At 33.7% G+C, this 26,639-nt stretch overlaps 1 long non-coding RNA gene across 1 annotated transcript in view; it reads left to right on the top strand.

The window, feature by feature from the left end:
• LOC121036133 (uncharacterized) overlaps positions 1-26,639 on the top strand; it is a 52,458-nt gene that overhangs the window by 2,450 nt on the left and 23,369 nt on the right. Inside the window, exons 3-4 of the long non-coding RNA XR_005793254.1 lie at positions 4,825-4,952; positions 19,342-19,514. This is a non-coding gene — a long non-coding RNA (uncharacterized LOC121036133). The remainder of the gene's footprint in view (positions 1-4,824; positions 4,953-19,341; positions 19,515-26,639) is intronic.

Genomic DNA, 26,639 nt, shown 5'->3' with positions numbered 1-26,639 from the left:
AAATAATAGTATTCAAAAATACTATTTGCTTTTTAAAATGATGAAAGGAGAAGAGACTTAACCTGCAATTAATTTCTTTGAGGAAAAAAAGGATTATAATGTTTAATACTCAGCATGTTTCAAGGCTTGAGAAAATCTTAGGTATTTTATCCTGGTAGAAGAGTAAATTAGTCCATTTATATCTGTAATTTACATTTTCTAAGGTCAAGGTAGAAGCTACATAAATAAAGAGTGTTGATTCTCAAGTATGTCAAAACATCAAGTCTTAGAAGATTAGTACTTTGAATAGGTACAATTGTCTAAGTCTTTTTTGTTAATATAAAATTTAGAGACATGCTGTGAAAAGTATTGTTGCTGTCATGTCATTAACTTTAAAGTATAAATTAATTAAAAGCTTAGGTTTTATGTTCTACAATGCAGACCACTAAAATAAAAAAAAAATCCACAAAGTCAAATGTAGTTAATCTGAGGCCCTTTACTTTAAGAAAATATGTAATCAGAAGGAAAATACACTTCAGAAATATTTCTTTGATATTAGGAGATAGTTAATATTTTTCTGAAAGAAGACATTCAAAAGCAGTGCTGGCTATTTCACTTTTTTGTTAAACATATCAAATCTTAAAAACTTCATAGAAAATAAATCAACTTGAGGCTACATAAAACACATTGGCTTATTTTGCTCTGATATTACCTTTTCTTTTTATGTTGTCTGGCATTTTGTAATAAGAGAAAATATATGTGCAAATATATATACATCATATATATAATATATACATATATTAAATATATACATACATTTTATTAAATATATATGATGTGTACATATATTAATGTGTTTGCAATTCATTAAAAATCTTCTCTCTAGTACTACTCTAATTCAGTAACATTTACCAGGTGAGATTTCCATGTGCATCTGTGCTAAGCATTATGGGGAAGGTACAAGGATTATTTGGATTTAGTTCCTAACTATTAGAAGCTTATATTATATTGCAGTCACAGACATATGAATTATTCCATTACAAGGCATCTGTTACCCCATAATAGAGTTTCACATTATTTTAGTTAAGAGGAAAAGAATCATACCCTCACCTTTTAAGGCATGGATCTCTACCATTACTACTTTTGCTTGAGTTAAACTTTTGGTAAAGATTGTTTCATCCTTTGAAAGCTAGTACATGAACTTTTACTATTATCAATTACAATACTGAAGGCTCTACAGAATGGCCAAATAAGTCAACTAGATTCAATTTACTTGCCTTTTTAATGAGGTTTACATAATAGGCTCTGTGGCATCAGATATTCACAAAAATTAATTTTATGCAAATTATGTAGAGAATTTTTAAAAGTTTGTTTTAAATTATTTCAGTTTTGGGGCGCCTGGGTGGCGCAGTCGGTTAAGCGTCCGACTTCAGCCAGGTCACGATCTCGCGGTCTGTGAGTTCCAGCCCCGCGTCAGGCTCTGGGCTGACGGCTCAGAGCCTGGAGCCTCTTTCGGATTCTGTGTCTCCGTCTCTCTCTGCCCCTCCCCCGTTCATGCTCTGTCTCTCTCTGTCCCAAAAATAAATAAATGTTGAAAAAAAAATTAAAAAAAAAATAAATAAATTATTTCAGTTTTATTAGTAACATATTAATTCAGTTTTTCTTTCATGCCCACTTGAATGAAAAACTTCATTTTTATTGAATTGTAATAAATACCATTAAAAAGCATGTTCTAAATACCAACCAGAGACCAATTATAGAAGTAAAAGTAAAACTTTAAAAAACCTTTATGTATTGAAATACACCTATTTCCATCTTAACAAATAAGATAAAATATTACAGTAATACTGCTATTAATATCTACTTATGTATTCAAATTAGTCTATCAAAATAGGCTTAGAAATTTTCTATCATATCATATGTGCATTAAGATACTTCGTGATCTGCTTCAGGAAAAGACAAAGCTAGGTTTTGTAATACAAATACTTGGGTATATCAAATAGTTAAATGTTAAATTTATTAATAATATTATCCATATTAATAACCATTATCAGCTAAACATTTTAACTATTTTGATACAATTAATGAGAAACATGTTCTCTTACTACAAATTAGAGATAGAGTAAATGTGTCAGATGAAAGGAAATAATTAACCCAGCATCTCAAGCTGGATTTTGTAAGTACTTTTTATCAAAATGTTTCTCATAATATTTCAGTTTAGTTTGAAGTCAGGTACCATGTTTGCATTTATGAAGTTCTATATATTTTGGTGTATATTAAAATTTGATTATAAAAAGAACAGTTTTTGAATGATATCTCATTATATTTCCAAATGACCTATAACAACCCAATGAAAACTTAATATGCCTTTTATGTCAGGAGTTCCACATCATTTTAATCATAGTATGTTTCTTTACTATGGCTGTTCAAATGTTTATAGGGAATATAAACATTTCTCAATATCATCTTATAATTATTATATGGTTAAAAATTCCATGTAACTCACTTATACCAATCACTTGACAATTAACTTATGGTTCTTCACATTTTTGTCTAACTTTGATACACATATACAGCCTTCTCAAGAACCTCAAAAAGATTTTAAAGCAGAGAATGTTTCTTTTACATGTCTACAAAAAATATGTGCTAAATAACTGTGTGTTTAAACACTAATTATATTTATTTTTGAGTCAAATTTATCATCTTAATTAATTTTTCATAAAAGATAATTGAATATTACATATTTCAACTATTAAAAAGTATCTAGTTTTCCTTTTTCTGTTTGTTAAAGATCATTAAATATTTGAGTCATTATAACATTATAACTTACTATATGTGAAATACATATATTGTGTGTAAGATGTGCCCATTCTGAGTTGTTATGAAAATGGGCTTTTGCTACTCAGGAACTAAATTCCAATATAGAGCCAATGTGAGACTCCTCTGGTATTTCACTGTTAAATTCTATTAATGGTCCATAGTATTTGAATATACGGATGTTCATAGTATTTGGAATTGAATTGTAGTATCTTTGCTATTTTTAGAGGTAAAAATAAAATTTTACATACTAATAAAAAAACATAAAAACTAAGTTGACTTTGATTATTATTAATGTATAGTCAAAGACTATTGATTTATTTCTTCCTGATTTATTTTGTATAATTTTTGTAAATATATAAAAAATCATAAGTATATTCATGCTTGTTTTTGAGTATTTTTATCCAATGGGGAAAAAAAATAAGTTTATTGTTTATTGAGAATATGTACAAGTTAAAATATTAAGGTTATATGTGATTTATCTAAAACAAATGATATATTAATAACTGATTAATAGAACTTACTGCAGTGTTAGAGATTTTGTATATCTGTGTTTTTCAATACAGTAGCCAGTAGCCCCGTTCACATATAGCTTTTCAGTATGTGAATGTGGTCTAAAATGACTGAGTAAATGCATTTTTAGTTTTTCTTAAATTTAATAAATTTAAAATTAAATAGCCATATATGGCAGTGGCTACCACATTGGATAGCACATATTTTATATATGTCTATATCTATATGAAGATATAGATATAATTTTATTCTCTCTATATATAGGTTTATTTTCACTGTTTGCTTGTTTACTATTGGGGAAAATAAGAAAGGAATCTGAAAATCACGTAAACATTGCATAGGCACAGTACAACTTTTTACAAGAAAAGCCTATTCTTACTACAACAATTCTGTGACACACAGTCATGTTTATCATGAACTAAAATGAAGCACACTTTGAACAATAACTCTGCTGCTACATGGGTTTACATTGTCTTCAAAGCTAGCCTGACATGATGTGCTTTTTGTATATTACATTGAGTTGGTCAAAGACATTAAAAATAGTCACCCTAATGGAAAACCATAATATTATTTAAAAATATTTCAATTCTGAATAGAATTATTTGCCAATGTGCCTAGTCTACATTGCTAGATGCTACATTTTAAAAATGGTTCAGAAGCTGCCATCAACCCTGCTATGCCTATTGTGGCTATTAAACTGCCAGGGTTTCATAAGATCACAGTAACCTGAGGGACTCAGTAACAGTAGTGGAGGTCCCAAAACTAATATCCTTAGCCAGAAATTTGTTAAAGAAGCTGCAAGACTTTTGCATTTAGATGATAATGTGTTTGTCTTTGTGTTACGGGGCTTTTTTTTTTTCTTCCTCTTTAGTTTTAAATTTGCATGTAGAAATGTCAGGATCCCATTTTCGTGTTAGTATTTTTTTTTTTTTAAATATGAGGGTTCATAGGAAAGCCTGAGAATCTGTTCACCACTGTTTCATTTTTAGCATATCAAGGTTGTTACTTGATGCTATCTTTCTATAACTTTAATTTGTTATAAGCACCAAAGTAAAAATTAAAAAAAAGAAAAAAGAAAATCCAATAAAAATGTCATCTTGCAATATAATAAATAAAAAGTATTAATTTTTCTATTACTTAGAAAGCAGTTACATAGTATTTATTGTGTGCCAGGTACTATCCAAGTACTATTTGTTTTTTGTGTGTTGAGTTTGATAAATTCTTTATAAACTTTGGATACTATTTATTGGATATATCGTTTGCAAATATCTTCTCCCATTCTGTAGGTTGCCTTTTAGTTTCTTAATATGCTACGATGACAAAAATAAGGCAGTGACTCTCTGTTATAAAATCTAGGCAAAAATGCAAAATAATTTAAGCGAATACAATTATTTTACCTTGTCTTTAAATACTTCCTTTGTGTACCATCCCTCCTTTCAGATACTAACCTGATACAACTAACCTAATAACTCAATTTTGATCTTTATTTGTTCCCTCAAAAAACAAAATGTAAAGGAGAAATGGAAGCAATTGGAGCCATGCTGTTCTATTTTCTCAACATCCAACAACTCAGCGATAACAGTACCAATGATATGCATTTGAGAAAGTGAAGCTTGAAAGATAAATTATCCAGAGTTACACAGGTAATAAGTAGCTGAGTATTTGCTCATGTTCTTTGCATTCAACCTGTTTTTTGGCTGATACCAAGTATTTCCTAAAAAAATTATATCTATCATTACTTATTCATGTGGCTTTAAGTGCAATTTAATTTATTAAAAATTAATAACAAGCATTTTGGGAGAGTTATAAATTGTGTTGATTATTCATTTTTATTATACTTTTTGTTATTTTAAAAGTAATATAACCATATATAAATACAAATCTAAAACCCCAGTTGTATATAAAATTAAAAATCTGTAACAATTTTCAATTCTTAGACCCAATCCTTGTGATTAACACATCTACGTATTTCGGATTTTGTTTTCTGGTATTTATTTTCATTATTCTAAATCAGTGTTTTCCAAAAGAACTTTCCAATATGAGAGAAATGTTCTATTCTGCATTCCCCAAAAAGCGTAGCCATTAGCCATATGTGACTACTGAGCATTTGAAATATGGTTAATGTAACCTGGAAATACATTGTAAATTATTTAATTTTAACCAATATAAATTTATTTGAGGTACAAGTGCCCCTATGCATCAGTACTCCTGTGTCCCTTGGATAAATTCCTAGCAGTGCTATTGCTGGGTCATAGGGTAGGTCTATTTTTAATTTTCTGAGGAACCTCCACACTGCTTTCCAGAGTGGCTGCACCAATTTGCATTCCCACCAACAGTGCAAGAGGGTTCCCAAGAACTGAGAGCAAACTGAGGGTTGATGGGGGGTGGGAGGGAGGAGAGGGTGGTTGATGGGTATTGAGGAGGGCACCTTTTGGGATGAGCACTGGGTGTTGTATGGAAACCAATTTGACAATAAATTTCATATATAAATAAAAAAAATAAAAATAAATAAATTAATTAATTAATTAATTAATTAAATAAATTTTCAATCTGATTTTATATTCAAAAAAAATAAAAAAATAAAAAAAATAAAAAAAATAAAAAATAAAAAATAAATAAATAAATTTATTTGATACATGTGGCTTAGTAACTATTGTATTGGATAGTGAAGCTCTAGGTAAAATGTTAGTGTTTTTTTAATTTATCAAATTTAAAAAGCATCTTTTAACTCTCTGCTATGAAAATGTGGAATTAAGCTTACCTACACTAACTTCTTTACTATTTTCCTCTGTCTCCATATACTGTTAAATTATTTCTCCACTGATCTTTAATTCTTCTTTATTTACAGTATCTCTTGGCTGCTCAAATATTAAGTTTTGAAATGAGCAGTCTATATATCCTTTTACATTTCTGTCTCTTTACCATAACCTTGTCAAATATAGCATTATTATTCTTATTATGATCATAACCATTACCATTATTGTTTTACAGCCCAAAGGTTTAATTAAAACATATACATTCTGTTTAGTAACTATGACTAACTTTTCCATATTTTCAGTATCAGTTATGCTAATACACTGTGTTGATTATAGTATTATGCAAGTATTATTTGCTGAAACATTGGTGATTACATCTAGGGGGAATGAAATGAAACTTAAGGACTAATCCTGTGCCAGCATATTGGTCTAGTGGCTCAGATTAAAAACTTCTCTAGGACTTCATTAATTTTACAGTATCATTCTATGTATTAATTTGTCAAATGTGTTTAGTTTAAACATTTTTGTTTTCCTGTTTGTTTTTCAAATTACTAGGTTATTTTTTCTTTGTTGATAAAAATTGTCTTCTTTAAATCATCAGTAAGATTTATCTAGTACTGACCTATTTCAAAGCTAGAAAACCATTTGTTAAATTGGACTTCTAAAAATATTTCAATCCTTTATTTTAATATTTAAATTTAATGATAATATTTCCATGTGGCCTAAAATATGTTTTCCTATAGTCTGTCACCAATTTAACTTATTTCTTTTAAAAGAGCATATGGGAAATAAACTCAGACCTTTATGTTTTTTTGAAAAAATTATTCTACTCTAATATGTCAGAAAATTTTTATTATTTTCTTACAGGTTGGCTGAGTGTATAATTATTTCTTAGCAAAATTTTGAAATCATGCTCCATTGTCACCTATGATTGCTAATATTTGATGTTAGTGATTTTCATTTCAATGAATCTAACCTCCATTTTTCTCTCTTTTTGAAAATGGTAAGGATCTTCCAGTTATATTTGGTGTTCCTAAATTCAAGATAGTCTATTTAGAATTGAACTTTTCTTCTTATTCTTTCTGCTCATTTTCAAAATTTAAATAATAACAATAATGGCACCTTTATGCATTTATCAAAACCATAGAACTGCACAACCAAAAAGTGAACTTAATATAAACTATAAATTTTATTTAATAGTAATGTACCAATATTGGCTCATTAATTATAATATGTGTATCATACCAATGCAAGATGTTAATAATAGAAAAACTGTGTGCCGGGGGAAAGGGATAAGTGGGAATTCTCTGTACCTTCTGCTCTATAAAATAAAGTCTATTTTTAGATGTTTATGTATTTATTTTGAGAGAGAGGAAGAGAGAGCACACAGAAGCAGGGGAGGGGCAGAGAGAGAGGGAGAGAGAGAATCTCAAGGAGGCTCCGCACTATGAGCTTGGAGCCCAAGGCGGGGCTTGATCCCACAAACAATGAAAGCCTATCATGACCTGAGCCAAAGTCAAGAGTTGGACACTTAACCAACTGAGCTACCCATGTGCTCCAAAAATAAAATCTATTTTTAAAAACAACATCTATATTTGTCTCTGGGAAATGTTATTTTATTAGTTATATTCTATTCACACATTCTTTTTTTTTTTTTCTCTTTGGTATACTGTTATATAGATTTTGGACTCTGTGGTTTCCTTTTTTATGTCTATTAATTTTTCAATCATATTTTACAATTCTTTTTCTATTTGATCAAATTTTTGAGAACTTATTGGCTCTCCTTCCTATTAATTTAAAAGTTTAATAATATTTTTTAATATTTAATTTAATAAAAGTTTAATAATATTTTTTTCTCAGATTTGTATATAAATGCTAGTTAGTTAATATATAGTGTAATAATGGTTTCAAGGGTAGAATTTATTGATTCATCACTTACATATAACGCCTAGTGCTCATCACCCATTTAGCCTATCCTCCCACCTACCTCCTTCCACCAACCCTCAGTTTGTTCTCTGTCATTAAGAGTCTCTTATGGTTTGTTTGCTCCCTTCTCTCTCTTTTTTTTCCTTCCCATATGTTCATCTGCTTTGGCTCTCTTAAATTCCATGTAGGAGTGAAATCGCATGGTATTTGTGTTCCTCTGACTGACTTATTTCTCTAGCTCCACACATTTTTGCAAATGGTAAGATTTTTATTCTTTTTGATGGCTGAGTACTATTCCATTATGTGTGTGTATGTGTGTGTGTGTGTATGTCACCTATTCTATATCCACTCATCAGCTGATGGACATTTGGGCTTTTTCCATAGCTTAGCTATTGTTGATAATGCTGTTATAAATATTGGAGTGTATGTACCCCTTCAAATCTGTATTTTTGTATCCTTTGGGTAAATACCTCGTAGTGCAATTCCTGGGTCTAGGGTAGTTCTATTTTTAACTATTTGAGTAAAGTCCATACTGTTTTCCATAATCGCTGCACCAGTTTGCATTCCCAGCAACAGTGTAAAAATGTCCTTCTTTCTGTGCATCACCAACATGTTGTTTTCTATGTTGTTAACCTTAGCCATTCTGACAGTTATGAGGTTGTGTCCCATCATGATTTACTTTTAATTTTTGAGGAATCTCCATATTGTTTTCCACGGTGGCTGAAAAATTTACATTCCCACCAGTAGTGCATAGGCTTCTTGTTTCTCTACATCTCCACTGTCACTTATTTCTTATTGTTTTGATTCTAGCCATTCTGACAGTGTAGGACAATAGCTCATGGTAGTTTTAATTTGCATTTCCCTGATGATGAGTGATATCGAGCACCTTTTCATGTAGCTATTAGCCATCTAGAAATCTTTGGAAAAATGTCCATTTATGTCTTCTGTCCATTTCTTAACTGGATTATTTGTTTTTTGGGTGTGAGTTTGGTAAATTCTTTATAGATTTTGGATGCTAATCCTTTATCAGATGTGTCATTTTCAAATGTCTTCTCCCATTCCATTGGCTGCCTTTTAGTTTTGTTGATTGTTTCCTTCACTTTGCAGAAGATTTTTATCTTGATGAAGTCCCAATAGTTCATTTTTCTTTTGTTTCCCTTGCCTCTAGAGACATGTCTAGTAAGAAGTTTCTATGGCCAAGGTCAAAGGGGGTACTACTTATGTTCTCCTCTAGGATTTTGATAGTTTCCTGTCTCACATTTAGATAATTTATCCATTTGCAGTTTATTTTTGTGTATGGTGTAAGAAAGTGGTCCAGTTTAATGCTTTTGCATGTTGATACACAGTTTCCCCAACACCATTATTTGAAGAGACTGTCTTTTTACCATTTGGTATTCTTTCTGGCTTTGTTGTAGATTAGTTGACCTTACAGTTGTGGGTCCATTTCTGGGTTTCTTATTCTGTTCCATTGATCAATGTGTCTGGTTTTTTGCCTGTCTTGACCACTGCAGCTTTGTAATAAAGCTTTAAGTCTGAAATCATGATGCATTCAGCTTTGCTTTTCTTTTTCAGGATTGCTTTGTCTATTCAGAGTCTTTAGTGGTTCCATACAAATTTTAGAATTATTTGTTCTGGCTCTGTAAAATGTGCTCTTAGTATTTGGATAGCAATGGCATTAAATGGATAGTTTGCTTTCAGTACTATAGACATTTTAACAATATTTGTTTTTTTCCAATCCATGAACATGGAATATTTTTCCATTTCTTTGTGTCCTCTTCAGTTTCTTTCATAAGTGTTTGATAGTTTTGAGAGTACAGATATTTTACCTTTTTGGTTAGGTTTTCCAAGACATCTTATTGAACTTGGTGTATTTGTAAATGTGATTGATTCCTTGATTTCATTTTCTGCTGCTTCATTATTGGTGCATAGAAATGCAACTAATTTCTGTACAATTGGTTTTGTATCCTGCAATTTTGCTGAATTCATGTATTAGCTCTAAGAAATTTTGGTGGAGTCTTTTAGGTTTTCTACATAGATTATAATGTGGTCTGCAAACAGTGAAAGTTTACTTCTTGCTTGCTGATTTGGAAGGTTTTTTGGTTTTTGGTTTTTGGTTTTTGGTTTTTTCTGATTGCTAAGGCTAAGAGTTCCAGTACTGTGTTAAATAGTAATGGGGAGAGTGGACATCCCTGTCTTCTTCATGACCATAGTGGAAAAGCTCTCAGTTTATCCCCGTTAAGGATGACATTAGCTGTGGTTCTTTTGTATATGACATTTATGATGTTGAGGTATGTTCCCTCTATCCCTAGTATGTTGAGGAGTTTTACCAAGAATGGAAGTTGTATTTTGTCAAATGATTTTTCTGCATCTATTGACAGGATAATATGGTTCTTACCCTTTCTTTTGTTAATGTGGTGTATCACATTGATTGATTTGCAAAAACACCTGCACCAGGGAATAAACCCCACTTGACATGGTGAATAATTCTTTTAATGTACTGTTGGAATCGATTTGCTAATATCTTGTGAATTTTTGCATCCATGTTTATCAAGGATATTGGCCTGTAATTCTTTTTTACTGGGGTTTTTGTCTGGTTTTGGAATCAAGATAATTCTGGACTCATAGATTAGTTTGGAGGGTTTCCTTCCTTTTCTAGTTTTTGGAACAATTTGGGAAGAATAGGTATTAACTGTTCTTTAAATGTTTGGTAGAATTCCCTTGGAAAACCACCTGGCCCTAGAGTTTTGTTTGTTGGGAGATTTTTGATTACTGATTCAATTTCTTTGCTGGTTATCAATTTTCTATTTCTTCACATTTCAATTTTGATAGTTTGTATATTTGTAGGAATTTGTCCATTTTTTCCAAATTGTTAAGTTTGTTGGCATATAATTTTTCATAAAATCTCTTACAGTTGTTTGTATTTCTGTGGTATTGTTTGTGATCTCACCTCTTTTATTCATGATTTTATTTATTTGAGTCCTTTGTGCTTTTTGATAAGTCTGGCTAGGGGTTTATCAATTTTATTAATTCTTTCAAAAAAACAGCTCTCAATCTCGTTGATCTGTTCTACTGTTTTTTATTTGTTTCTATATCATTTATTTCTGTCCTGATCTTTGTTATTTCTCTTCTTCTGCTGCCTTTAGTCTTTATTTGCTGTTCCTTTTGTAGCTCCTTTAGGTGTAAGGTTAGGTCGTGTATTTGAGGGTTTTTTTTTTAATTTCTTCTTTAATATCCTGGTTAATGCATTCATTCTTTAGTAGGATGTTTAGTGGGATGTTCTTTAACCCTCCATGTATTTGAGGGTTTTCCAAATTTTTTCTTGTGGTTTATTTCAAGTTTCATAGCATTGTGGTCTGAAAATATGCATGGTATGATCTCAGCCTTTTTGTGCTTGTTAAGGCCTGATTTGTGACCCAGTATGTAATCTATTCTGGAGAATGTTCATGGGCACTCAAAAAGAGTATGTATTCTGCTGTTTTATAATGAAATGTCTGAATATATTGTTAAGTCCATCCAACCCAGTATATTATTTAAAGCCACCGTGTCCTTGTTGATTTCTGCTTAGATGACCTGTCCACTGCTGTAAGCTGGGTGTTAAAGTCCCCTGCTATTATTATCAATGAGTTTCTTTATGCTTGTGATTAATTGGTTTACATATTTGTTTGTTTTCAAGTTGAGAGCATAAATATTATCAAAATAATATCAATTGTTAGATCTTCTTGATGGATAGACCCCTCAAGTATGATATAATGCCCTTCTTCGTATCTTGTTACAGTCTTTGGTTTAAAATCTAGCTTGTCTGATATAAGTATTGTTACTCCAGCTTTCTTTTGACATCCATTAGCTTTATAGATGGTTCTGCATCCCTTAATTTTCAATCTGCAGGTGTCTTTAGGTCTAAAATTAGTCTGTTGTAGGCAGCATATAGATGGATCTTGTTTTTATCCATTCTGATACACTATGTGTCTGATTGGAGTATTTAGTCCATTTACATTCAAACTGATTATTATTCAAAAGATATGAATTTAGTACCATTTTGTTACCTGTAAAGTTGGTGTTTCTGGGTGATGTTCTCTGTTCCTTTGTAGTCTTTGTTGCTCTTAATCTTTTTTTTTCACCAACCAAAGAGACCCATTTAATATATGATGCAGGGCTGGTTTAGTGATCATGATCTCCTTTAGTTTTCATTTGTCTGGAAAACTCTTTATGTCTCCTTCTATTCTGAATGACAGCCTTGTTGTATAAAGTATTCTGGGTTGCATATTTTTCCCACTTAGCAAATTGAATATATCATGCCACTCCTTTCAGGTCTTCCAAGTTTCTGTGGGTAGAGCTGCTGCAAACCTGATCTGTCCTCCCTTGTTCATCAAGGACTTTTTCCCTTGCTGCTTTCAGGATTCTTTCCTTGTCTGTGTATTTTGTGAACTTGTCTATGTTTCTATGTCTTGTTGAATTTTTTACATTTTTTTAAATTTATTTTTGAGAAAGAGATAGAGACCAAGTGGAAGTGAGAGCAGAGAGAATGGGAGACAGAATCCCAAGCAGGCTCTGCACGTTCAGTGTGGAGCCCCATGCAGCCCTCAAACTCACAAACTATGAGATCATGACTGGAGCCAAAGTCAAGAGTCAGACGCTTGACTAATGAGCCATCCAGGTACCTTGTATGTCTTGTTGAATATAATCGGAGTTTTCTGTGCTTTTTAGATTTTGATGTCTGTTTCCTTCCCCAGATTATGGAAATTTTCAACTATAATTTGCTCAAATAAACCTTCTGCCCCCTTTTTCTCTCTCTTATTCTTATAGGTCTCCTATGATACGAATGTTATTGCACTTTAAGGAGTCACAGAGTTCACTAAGTCTACTTTCATGATCCAATACCTATCTTTACCTCTTCTTTTTTTTTTTTTTCAATGTTTATTTATTTTTTTGGGACAGAGAGAGACAGAGCATGAACGGGGGAGGGGCAGAGAGAGAGGGAGACGCAGAATCGGAAACAGGCTCCAGGCTCCGAGCCATCAGCCCAGAGCCTGACGCGGGGCTCGAACTCACGGACCACGAGATCGTGACCTGGCTGAAGTCGGACGCTTAACCGACTGCGCCACCCAGGCGCCCCTATCTTTACCTCTTCTTTTCAGCTCATTATTTTCCATAATTTTATCTTCTATATCACTGATTCATTCCTTTACTTCATCGATCCTTGTTGCCATTCCACCAATCGGTTTGCCTCTCAGTTACAGCATTTTTTATTTTGGCCTGAGTAGTTTTTAGTTCTTTTATCACTGTAGTAAGGTGTTCTTTAGTGTCTTTTATGCTTTTCTCAAGCCCAGCTGGTATCCGTGTGACTGCTGTTTTAAATCTGGTTCAGGCATCTTACTTATATCTGTATTGATTAAATCTGGCGGCTACTTTTTCCTGCTCTTTCTTTTGGAGTGAATTCCTTAGACATGACATTTTGTATAGGTCAATGTTTGTGTTTGTGTGTAATTGTTAGGAAAATCTGTTATATTCCTGCTCCTGAGAATAATGGCCATACTAAGAAGAGGTCCTCTACTGTCTTGGGCCTGGGGCTTCAGGAGGTGTTTCATGGTATCCACTCTGCTATTATGCTTTGGATGCTCCTTCCCTCAGATTAATCCTCTGCAGTTTCTCCTTGCCTGCAGTGGGGGGTATTTGGACCTTGTCTGCTCTGTTGAAAATTTTAACTAGGTTTGTTTTGCCTGCTTGTTAAAAATAGCTAGATCCTTCCACAATGTGGCCATTTTTGCACCTGTATATGTGCAGTTTGTTCTCACAGTCTTCAGATCAATTCCTTGGGTGTTTAGAATCATTTGATATTTATCTCTCTGTATTCAAGGGATGAGACAAGCTTAGGGTTCCCCTACTCCACCACCATCTTAACTCCTTCTCCGAAACTCTTTCCTGAACTCTCTGCCTCTCACTTTTGTACTTCCTTAATAACATTATTTTTAATACCCACAACTTTCTGAATGTCTGATTAGTCTCTTTTAATAAAAGTTCAGTTTTTTTGTTTTTATATAGTAATATTTTCTTTGATAATGATGAGTAATCTATGAATCAGACCTCTTTGGTTTCAAATAACAGAAATCTGTTTCCAACTGCCTTAACCAGAAAAGGAGAATGACATTCATTGGCTATTACTAGCTCAACTTTGGTCATACAGACAAATTTTAAATTACCATTGCCAAAGGGATTCAGAAATCTCACAGTTTGGATAGTTTATATGTCTACTCCTAATAGCAGGGGGTAGGTTAATCACCTTGAGGACCATGCAAATTGAAAGTAGTTGAGGGGTGGTTCTCAAAGAAGAAAAAAAATGGATGCTGGTGTTGTCAGAACAGTTCTTTAAAAGAATAACAATTATATAATCTTAAAATATCTCCATTTTTCAAGATCACCAGTTTTGTTTAATTCACTTACCCTTTTTGGAGGGAAAGTATGGAAGTGGAGATTCATTTTCCATAAAAGACTGGTTGGCAGTAACTTCTTTCTAGATATGTGTCCTGAGGTAAGGGAAACAAGAGCAAAAATAAACTACTGGGACTACATCAAGATAACAAGCTTCTGCACAGTGAAAGGAAACAATCAACAAAACTAAAAAGCAACCTATAGAATGGAAGACAATATTTGCAAATGACGTATCTGATAAATGATTAGTATCCAAAATATGTAAAGAACTTATAAAACTCAACACCCAAGAGCCAAATTATCGAATTAAAAAATTGGGTAGACCACATAAATAGACATTTTTCCAAGGAAGACATATACATGGTCAACAGACATGTGAAACAATAGTCAATTTCACTCATCACAGGGAAATACAAATCAAAACTATAATGGGATATCTCCACCTGTCAGAATGGCTAAAATCAACAACACAAGAAACAGTGTGCATTGGCAAGGATATGAAGAAAGGGAAACACTCTTACACTATTAGAATGCATATTGGTGCAGCCATTCTGGAAAACAGTGAAGATTCTTCAAAAAGTCAAAAATAGAACTACCCTACAATCCAGCAATGTCACTACTTGGTATTTACCCAAAGAATACAAAAATACTAATTCAAAGGAATACATGCACCCCAATGTTTATAGCAGCATTATCAACAGTAACCAAATTATGGAAATAGCCCAAGTGTCCATTGACCAATGAATGGACAAAGAAGAGGTTATATATATAACCTCAGTCATGAAAAGTAATGAAATCTTGCCATTTGCTATGACACAGATGGAACTAGAGAGTATTATGCTAAGCAAATTAAGTGAGTCAGAGACAGACAAATACCATATTATTTCAGTCATGTACGGGATTTAAGAAACAAAACAAACAAGCAAAGAGAAAGATAGAGAGAAGCAATCCAAGAAATGGATTCTTAACTATAGAGAACAAACTGATGGTTACCAGAAGGGAGATGGGTGGGGGAAATGGGTTAAATTGGTGCTGGGATTAAGGACTGCACTTGTGATGAGCACCAGGTATTGTATGGAAGTGCTGAATCACTTTATTGTACACTTGAAACTAATAGTACACTGTAAGTTAAGTAACTGAAATTTAAATAAAAACTTTAAAAAACTATTTTTAATGTTTTTATTTATTTTTGACACAGAGAGAGTGTAAGCGGGGGAGGGGCAGAAAGAGAGTGAGAGACACAGAATCTCAAACAGGCTGCAAGCTCTGAGTTGTCAGCACACAGCCCGACACAGGGCTTGAACTCCTGAACCGTGAGATCATGACCTGAGTCGGAGTCGGACGCTTAACTGACTGAGCCACCCAGGCACCCCTAAATAAAAACTTTTTTAAAAGACTAGTTATTTTGCTCTCATTCATATTTCTAAAGGAAGGACTAATTAATAAAATTAGCTACTGTGGATCTCTCTTATATTAATTCTTTTGCAAATCAGGTCTCTCTTCAGCATTATGGGTTGACTGAAAGTTTACTTTGGGCAGAAAGCAGTCAGGCTACTTAGACTTTACTCCATCCTCATGCTAGAATAATAAACCCTTTACTCTTAGGGAAACAAAACCCATTTCAGGACCCTTATCCTCTTTAGAAATTCAATTTTATTTCTTTAGAGGTGGGCCCCTGAGTTTCCTGGTTCTATATTGCTATTGTTGATCTCTGTGGGCATGGTGTAAAACCTGTCTTTAGGGGCGCCTGGGTGGCGCAGTCGGTTAAGCGTCCGACTTCAGCCAGGTCACGATCTCGCGTTCCGTGAGTTCGAGCCCCGCATCAGGCTCTGGGCTGATGGCTCAGAGCCTGGAGCCTGTTTCCGATTCTGTGTCTCCCTCTCTCTCTGCACCTCCCCCGTTCATGCTCTGTGTCTCTCTGTCCCAAAAATAAATAAACGTTGAAAAACAAAACAAAACAAAACAAAACAAAACAAAAAAACCTGTCTTTGGAGCCTCACAGGAAGACATCTCTCATCTTTGCTCCAAACTTCTATGGATGGTTTATACTGTGTATAACAAATGTTAAAACTGACATTTTGACAGTGAACAGATACCAAGATTAGGAAAGACAGATTATTATGTGCATTTACAAAGGAACTTTACATGAATCCACTCTTGTCCCTTGGACCCATCTGTTAGAAAAAAGATTAAGGTTTAGAGAAGGAAGCTTATGATGAAACCTTTGTGAAGACATCTGTCGTCTTACTGCAAAGATAAAATGGTTGGTACGAGTTGAGAAAGATCCATCAGACCACTTGAAGCTTAAGATATATTTGCTGCACGTGGGAGACATAGAGCACTGGTATATAATTCACTCCTAATATTCCACCTTTTCATTGTTTGTACTTTAGTGGCATAAAGCAATCATTCCTTTACACTCATGGACTCAGTGGGATAGGAATTCAAACAGGGCACATCAGGGAACAGAGCCAGTCTCTGTTTCATGCTGTCTGAGGCCTAAGCTCAGGAGACTCATTGGCTATGAGTGACTCAAGCATTTTCCCTTGGATAACTGACAGTTGATGCTGGCTGATGCCTCATTTGGGACCGTCAATCAAAATTTCCACACTTGACCTCTCCGTATGGTCTAGGCTTCTTCAGAAAATGTAGGCCCCACATGTCAATGGAAACAATATTATAAGAAGAGCATGTGCGCTGGAAGATCTTGTGGTAATTTTGGATAATATATTATGCCTGAGAAAGCCTACATAATTTGTGAAAAATAAGATAGGGGTGGCTGCAATGGAAGCAGCCTGAACCTCAATTTGTAGAGCAAGGAATGAATGGGACATATGAGAATGACTATTTAATCAGGTCATTTTGAATTCAGTCTTAGAGGGACAGTAAAAAGGTGAAGAACTCCAGCAATAAAAAACAGGATGTATGTTATCAAGGAAATCCATAGTAAAACAACAATGATATACCATTACACCGCTATAAGAAATGCTCAAGTCCAGAACACTGACAACAGCAAATGCTGGTGTGGATGAGAAGCAAGAGGAACAGGTGGTGGCAATGCAAAATGTTACATTTGGAAGAAAGGGTTTGGCAGTTTCTTTAAAAACTAAGCATATTGTTACAATATAATCTGGCAGCTATACTACTTGATATTCACCCAAAGGAGTTGAAAATTTATGTCCACACAAAATCCTTCCCCTGTAATAGCAGCTTTATTCATAGTTGCCAAAACTGAGAAGCAACCAAGATTTCCTTAAGTAGATGAATGAATAAACAGTGGTATATCCAGACAATGGAATATTACTCAGCACTAAAATGAAATAAGCTATCAATCCATGAAAAGACATGAACATGGAAACCAATCTGAAAAGGCTAGATACTGTATGATTCCAACCATATGACACTCTTGAAAAGGCAAAATATGGAGTCAGTAAAAGATCAGTGGCTACCAAGGATAACTGGGTAGGGAGGGGAAGTAGATGGGGCACAGAGAATTTTAGGTCTGTGAAAATACTCTTTATAATACTATAGTGATGGATACAAACATTATACATTTGTCCAAACCCACAGAATATGCAACACCAAGGATGAACCACAATGTAAAATAAGGACTTTGGGTGGTGTTAATGATATGTCAGTGTAGGTTCATTAATTATAACAAAGGTACGCTGGTGGAGGATGTTGATAATGGGGGAGTGTATACACACGTATGGGAAAAGGTATATGGACAATCTCTGTACCTTCCCTTCAATTTTATTGTGAACCTAAAACTGCATTAAAAAATAAAGTATTTAAAATACAGGAAATGAACACTAGGTTTATAGAGAATGTTGAATGAGTCATAAGGGTCCAATTAGAATAGAGATGCCTCTTCTCAGTTCAAAGGAACTGCATGAGAAAGATGGCCGCAGATGTGAAAATCTAAAAAATTTACAATAGCAGCTCATGAGAAAGGAAAAAAAAAAAAAGGAGTTAAATCCCTGCCAGAACCAGAAACAGAGAAGCCACCAATGCAAGTAAAAAATGTCCTATCCTCTTAAATCTTTTCTCTTTCCTGGTAGATTAAACCAGAACTAATGTGGAAAACCTTGAATATGAAGAGAAAGTAGAAGTCAACTATATCACTCAACCTAAAAACAGGTAGCCTCTCAGGGTTTAGAAGAGTAGAGTTAGAAAAGGAGAAAAATGTTTTAAGAAATCATACTCTTGAAGTAATTAGTGTTTAATTAGTATTTTGATGGATATTCTAAGTACTAAATTGGGTCTACAATTATGAGGTTACGTGACTATCCCTTGTCTAAAATAGAATACTCATGGGATATGTCCAATTTTATAGTGCTAAGAAAGATTTCCTTCCCCACTGGAAAAAAGTTAAGGAGACAGGAGGAAATCAAAGTATATTTTTATTTAGATGGCATCACATGTGTCATATGTTTAACATACCACCTAAATGTGGCTTATTTTTTCTGGCCTATTAGTCTTCCAGAATCCATCCATATTTCTATCCAGTTAATGGTCTGCTAATATTTCATGAAATGACACACTTTTATTCTTTACTGTTAGCAAGAACAGAAAACATGCATCTTCAGATAACTTCAATCCCAACCAAAAATACCAAGAGTCAGATTAATACAGAATATTGAACACCAGACTTCCCAACCAATTTGCTAAAATGTTGTAATTTCTTTTCCAGAAATGGAATTTCTGTTCTAATCTTGCTGATTTTCTGTTGAAATCCTTGCCTCAACATCTTCCAGACTGGGTTATGCCTACTCAGACAATAGTATCTTCTTTTAGGTGGTAACTGGTTAACATATATTCAAGACTTCACTATATAATAGAGTTGATCTATGAAATATGGAAGAGACTTTGATAAGTCTATAATGCTACAACCGAGGTTATATTATCTATGCATTGTTGTTAGAGTTATAGGTCCACAGGTTGACATTATCCTCTTGAAGAAATGGAACAATACTCCCCAGGTGGTTACTTGACGACAACAGAAGCATTAGAAGACTCTCCAAAGCAATTTAAAAGTTATCCTTTTCCGGGGATTCACTCAAATGGTCTGCAAAATAGAAATTCCTGACTGCAAAGGTGAGTTGTTTGGTACTTGTGAGAATGCTATGAACTTAATGGAAAATAACAATAACTGTTACTATTATACCAATAAAACAATAAGATACAATTTAACTAGTTTCATAAATTAATAGTAACAGCCATGCTAATATTCATCTTAAGGGTACATCCATTTGCTAATAATTAATAAAATGGGAGATATTTAATGTGACCAAGTGAAATACTTGTAGGTGTGCGAGACAGTAAGCATGTTGAAAATACTCCAAAAGAGAATTCTTTTTTTTTTTTTTTCAACGTTTATTTATTTTTGGGACAGAGAGAGACAGAGCATGAACGGGAGAGGGTCAGAGAGAGAGGGAGACTCAGAATCGGAAACAGGCTCCAGGCTCTGAGCCATCAGCCCAGAGCCTGACGCGGGGCTCGAACTCACGGACCGCGAGATCGTGACCTGGCTGAAGTCGGACGCTTAACCGACTGCGCCACCCAGGCGCCCCAAGAGAATTCTAATAGAATTGCTCACCAAAAAATATTTTTGTGTAGAGAGACTTATGCTGTTCTTAATAATAACTGATAAAACCTTTGGATCCAAATAATGTGAAGCATATGTGATTTTTCCATCAATGTTTGGAAGATAAAAATATTAATATGTACAGCAGATCTTCAAGATAACTAGGCAAAGGAAGTGTTATTATGACTGAAGGTATTACTGTTTGCTGGGCAGCTGTGTAGAATATGGCAGGTTATTCTTAAAATACTAATGTAACAAAAGCTCTCTGGGACAGACAATATAATTATACATCATGTTATTTCTAGCTTTGTACCTGAGAAAGCATTCTGATACATTTAACAGAATATGGTAATTAAAACCCATATGTACAAAAAGGGATGTTCATCAATCTGTTTTTAATATCCACTTGTATAGAGTATATGCTTAATAGATCTTTTTTCAATGAAAGTTTTATGCCTACTAATAGTTATCTTGACAATCTTCTTATAATTAAAAATAAGTGGCCAATAATGAAAATGAAAAGGTAGTTAAGAAAAATATAATGACAAAGGAAATAAGTTAATGATTAATTGATGTCTGTTTCATTTCCATTATATTAAAAAAGCAATATGGAGATTCTTTAAAGTGAAAGTAAACAGCATGTAATAATTCATTTTTAAAATATAAAGTGTAGGTTAATATATACTGGGTTCTGTAGAGCAAAATTTGTGGGCAGATGTGCATTTATTCCATATTTTCTTTAAACACTTGAACAGATCCAAAATTACTAATTGAAGGATGTTTTGGTGTGATGTGTCCTATAACCCATCCCAAGCAGTTGTTGGATGAGTTTTCATCTGTGTGAGACCTCTGAGAACGTAATATCCAAAGATAGCTGCTATCAATTCCTTCCTCCTGGAATATACAAGTTCTTCCTCACGTCAAAAGGTAGAATTTAATTCCCCATTCCTTTGAATCTAGACTGTCTATAGTAACTTCTTTAAAATAATAAGATGCAGTGGAAATGATATCTGTAACATCTGAGACTAGGTCATAAGAAACTGTGGGCTTCTTGGAATGCTTAGGATTCTGCCTCTTGGAACATGACCTTCCATGCTATAAGAAGCCCAGGTTACATGCAGAGGCCATTGTAGTGTGCTGGTTGACAGCTCCAGTATATCTCCCAGCTAACAGAATCAACTGCCAGTCACGTGTGTGAGCCATCTTGGTTGTTTGGCCACCTGATCTGTTGGAAGATTCCAGCCCCAGCTGCATGAGAGACCCTGAGAAAAAATTGCTAGCTGAGCCCAGTCAACCAATAGAACCATAGATAATAACAGAAAATAACCACACATAAAATTATTTCAGTAAATTGAAGGATAGTCATAAATGGTGGTTAATATCACTAATTTTTTGGCAGTTTGTTATGTAGCAATAGAAAACTGAAACAATTCTCAATAATCATATTGTTTGATATCCAAGGTATGTGATTTTTCCTCCAAACACTCACAAACTGATATAAAACTGAGGTAGTGCTTTGGTCAAACAACCATCACATACATGCCAGGTTTACCCCTATTTAATTGTAAGCAGATTATGCTGCTTTCCAAATTTTACAAATCAGAGTGGCAAACACACAAAAGCATGTGTTTTTCAGTTTATAAATATTTTAGGATAAATTAAATTATATTAATTAATAAATTGTTTCTCCTCATGAATCAAGAACCCATAGCAAGCTAGATGTTAGGTTGCTAGTGTGGAGGCCTGAGCTGTTAGCATTTGGGTCTTAAAAAAAACATCTCTTTTAGGAAATGTAGCAAAGGAGGTAAGAGTGATTCTCATTATTTTTTTCCCAATGTCTGGATAAATAGACTTGTGCTTACAACTTAAAATATACCATATAGAGGCACCTGGGTGGCTCAGTCAGTTAAGTGTCAGACTCTTGATCTTGGCTCAGGTCATGATCTTGTAGTTCTTTGTTTCAAGCCCCACATCAGGCTCAGTGCTGACAGCACAGAATGTGTTTGGAATTGTGTCTCTCTCCCTCTGTCTCTGCCCCTCTACCACTCATGCATTCTCTCTCTCTCTCAAAATAAATAAACTTTAAAAAATAAAATGCACCCTATATCAATGATCCTGGAGAAAGATAAATTTTGTTTCATTTTATATATTTATATATATATATATATATACACAAATATATATATGCATACAAATATAATACTTACAAATATGTGTGTATATATATATGTGTATATATATATATAGCTGTGGTTTTCTGTTATTGTTGTTTTGTTTCTTTTTGTTTTTTGAGAGAGAGAGAAAGAGAGAGAGAGACCATGAGCTAGGAGGGGCAGAGAAGGGGTCAGAGGATCCAAAGCGGGCTTTGTGCAGACAAGGGGCTGGAACTCAGAGGCCATGAGATCGTGATCTGAGCTGAAGTTGGGCTTAACTGACTGAGCCACTGAGACACACCTCATTTCATAGATATTATTTGAATTTGGGGTCATGTTCAATTATACCAGAAAAGTTGCCAAGAGGATATTATATGTGATTATTCTAGAAAAGTTGCCAAGAGACTAGTATTTTCCTCTAATGGTGAGATTTTTGACTATTGCATTTTTAAACATTTTATATCTAAATTTTGGGAAAACTAAATTTTGAATCCTTCCTCTTTTTTTAACTTTCTATTTTCCTCCTTCCTTTGTTTCTCTTCCTCTATTCATCCATTTCTCATTTTCTGATTTGTCACCATCTATTTATATTTCATCTTCCAGAAAGATGGCATAACTAAAGCACGTTACTAGGATTCAGGTGACCACATTTCTAATCTAAATTCCATAAGTAACCAGATATGCAATCTTGGTTCACAACCCAGAGGCCTAAATTAATCCCTTTGAAACTTCAGGGAATTAAAATAGATTACCTTTTAACCCTTCATGCTTTAAAATTACACAATCAGAAACGTGTAATACAAAGTAATTACAAGGTAAACATCAAAAGCTAATTTGGACAAGATATTTAAAAAATGTATCAGACAGTATGAGTTACTTACTGAAATGAATTTAAGTCAGAATGAAAAGATAAATTAGGCTGCCTAGTTCTCAAAATACAATAAAATAGAGTACAAAATTTCTCTATGGAAATAAATTCACTTTTCTTCATTGACTTCTAGAAGATATAAACATGATTCCCGTGTATATTAGGTAATATAATTGAACCTGTATTCTATTACAGCATTAAGTGAACCATCTCTGTACTCCCATAGTACCACAGACATATCACAATCGCTGCATATACCAACTTGTATATTCATATACTTTAACAATTTATGTGTCTATTTGTCTAATTAAACTGAAATTTCTTAGGGGCATCTGACTTTGAGTTGTTTGACTTTTTGTTCCCAGCCCCTATACAATATATGGGGCATTCAATAGGCCCTCAATAAATTTTTGTATAGAGTAAAGGGGTACTGAATAAATATTCAAATGGATATTTCTTGTCTCATCACATAAAAGACACCAAAGCCATATAATTAAATTATAATTTAGGAAAGGTATCTGGATATAAAGGTATAATTTAGCAGTTATCTGGATAACTCCAATAATACAGTTAGGTAAGTAGCTTTGTGTTGGCTTGACAATATCATAAAGATTCTAGCACAAAACAAAGAAGGAAAATGTGCCCCTTAAAGAGCATTTTCCCCATTATGAATATTCCATATGAGTTTATGACAAAGATCAGCTTTCAATCAGTCTAACATTACAATTAGCACTAGTAATTGGAGTGCCATATTTTACATGATTGACTATAAATATGATTAAAAATAAGATTTCGGTGGTAGAGTTAACATCTTACCATAACAGTTTAGGAATCTGACGTATATTATTTCTCAAGTGGAGGCCTGTCCTATTTATCGGGTTGGATCATAACAGTTCTTAAAGCAGAAGTTTCCCTAGAAAATAGTTTAAAACATTCCAAGTACTTAAAGAAATAGTGGATTAAGATAAGTGTGGATCAGGAGCAGCAAATTGAGAGTAGATGTCATCAACTGGCCACAGCTTGCTCTACACTGTGACTTCCATAGAAAACCTAATTATGATAAGGCCTATGAAGATATAAGCTACAACCCTTCCTCTCTGTCACTCCCACCTCAAGTTACTGAAAGAGCTGATACACAGGTGAAATTATTCAATATTTTAAGTTTAATAATGTTGGCAAAATTTAAAGATTTTAACTGTGATATTGATGATGCCATGTGAATATTTCAGATGGTTCTTAATCTTTCCAGCTGTTTTTTAGGGAGAAATATTTTATAACAATGTAATCTTCCAATCCTAGATTTCCTATGGATGTAGCATTGGCAGGATTCTGACATTTAAGTTTCTAAATATTATTTTCAGCTAATGGATTTTTGGAATATGGATATAAAGTTTAGAAGCTGCCAAATGGTTCTAGACACCTGCTGGCTCTCTGTGCTCATTAGTGGAGTAAACAACCTTCTTGTAGATAATGGGCATAGAATATATAACCAGGCAGACTTGTCATCAAGTTTCTTCAGGCTTGAGAAGAATATGTTCTTGTTATTTAAACCAAATATTTCAGAATTGACTTTTAATAACAACTGAAATTAGTATATTTGTCTTTATCCTCGTTCCAAGTGTCTTCCAGTTTGGATGTAAATACAATATTAGATTTTACACATACATAACTTTATATTATAAAGCCTTGGTTATTGTAGATAGTATGATAAAGAATGAATGGAAGTTTAGAAGGTTAGATTTTTGTACTCTGTGCTGCATCTCAGACAAGGAGCTTAAGCACTGGTAAGGAGAATAAAAAATAAACCCATTAGGATCATAAAATGCAAAATTTTTCCTTTTAAATCTTTAGGTTGTTTGATCCCATAGTGATTTTTATTAATATTACCAAGTTAGAACAATCTTCACTTATAAAGATAATGACTTAGAGTTTTTGTCCCTAGAATAGAGGAAAATATGGAATCTTCATGGTACATTTGAAAATGGAGTAATTTAATGTCATAAAGATGAAAAGAATGATAATTCATGCATGATGAGATGGGATCAGGTGAGGTAAGCATCAACAACAGACTGGGATGCCTTAGGGAGAAGGTCTTCAGGTGAACACCAATGAGTTAGGAAAGTGAATACTGGCAATAATGTTAGTTCTTTAACCTTCATAGAGAGGAATAAGCATTTGCCATTGTCTGAGTAATCAAGTAAAAGTTGAACAAAATGATCCTATATATTGTGAAGTCCAGATGTTTAAAATGTTGTCAATAATGTTCAAATTAAAGTTAAGATCTGTCAAGTTATTCAGTTTTTCCCCCCCAAATTTTCCCAATTAAGTACCACTGCTATCTTGTGAATTTGTACAGAGCTACATAAAATAGTTTCAGATATTATATTCAACTATGTGTCAGTATTTAAGATATCCCTTTGTTGGGTGGCAGAAATGTAAGTTAAGCAACGTAATTTCAAGAGGCTCTAGAATTATTGTCAGGGCCTGGCTATGAAAGGCATTTATGACATCTGTTAAGCTAAGTTAGCAAATATGCATCTAATTCGACAAACTCAGCTTCAAGATATACAACAATTTCTTATAACTCAAATTAATTTTAATTTCAGGTTTCCATTTTGTCAGAAGGGATCTCCACATGCCTTTCTCCAGGATTATGATTCTTACCTGTAAAGAGAATTAGTTATCGGTGGTGGAGTTAGGGACATCAAATCTCAGTGTTGGAGTTAAGGATTCTAGTTTCAGCGTTTTCAGTTCACACCAGCTTCTGATGAGGCATCCTTTATCTTGTGTTTTCCTCATCTGTCTGTCCATTATGTTTCCTATAATACATACTTACTGTTCTTCTAAAGGTCCTATAAGTAATGGTGGCTCTCTGAGCTATGTCCATGTTACTTGTGGGTGCATGGAACTCATTCTGCTACTCCAGGTCTTTTCTGGGACGTGGAAAATTCTCTAAGGATCTTAATTCAGTCAATGCCTTAGGCATTCCATAACATGGAATGTATACCATGCAAAACATACCTCTATTGCTTCAGTTGAGTCCTTCCAACATGTTTATGCCTCCACCTAGACTACAGGCATGATAGCTTTGTAGCTTTTTATAGCTTTTGCACTGACCAAAGGTGCCCAACCAAGGGTGGAGGCTGAAATCCTGGACAGTCTACATCCTAGGCTGAAATCCTAAGTTTTCTCCCTGACTCAAATGGAAGGGGTACCTTTTACTGTGCAGAATGTTTTTATCAAAATATGATGTTGCATCTTGTCAAATGATTTTCTGTGTCTAATGACATGTGGTTTATGTCTGTCTATCTTCTCTTAAAAGATAGTGGATTAGATTAATTGATTTTCAGATTTTAAACCAACCTGGTATTCCTTGGATAAATCCCACTAGTCATGATGTATAATTATTTTGCTGGATTTGGTTTATAAATATTTTATTGAGGAATTTTGCATCTACATTCATAAGAGGTATTGGCTTGTAGTTTTATTTCCTTGTGTTGTCTTTGTTTGCTTTAGGGTTCAGGGAAACCCTGACCTCATAGTATGAGTTGGGAAGTGTTCCTTCTTTTATTTACTGGAAGAGTTTGTGAAAGACTATTATTAATTCTTCTTTG

Source organism: Herpailurus yagouaroundi, unplaced genomic scaffold (genome assembly GCF_014898765.1).
Source record: "Herpailurus yagouaroundi ecotype Mexico unplaced genomic scaffold, PumYag 162, whole genome shotgun sequence".
Lineage (NCBI taxonomy): Eukaryota > Metazoa > Chordata > Mammalia > Carnivora > Felidae > Herpailurus > Herpailurus yagouaroundi.
This window is presented reverse-complemented; position numbering and strand designations above follow the sequence as displayed.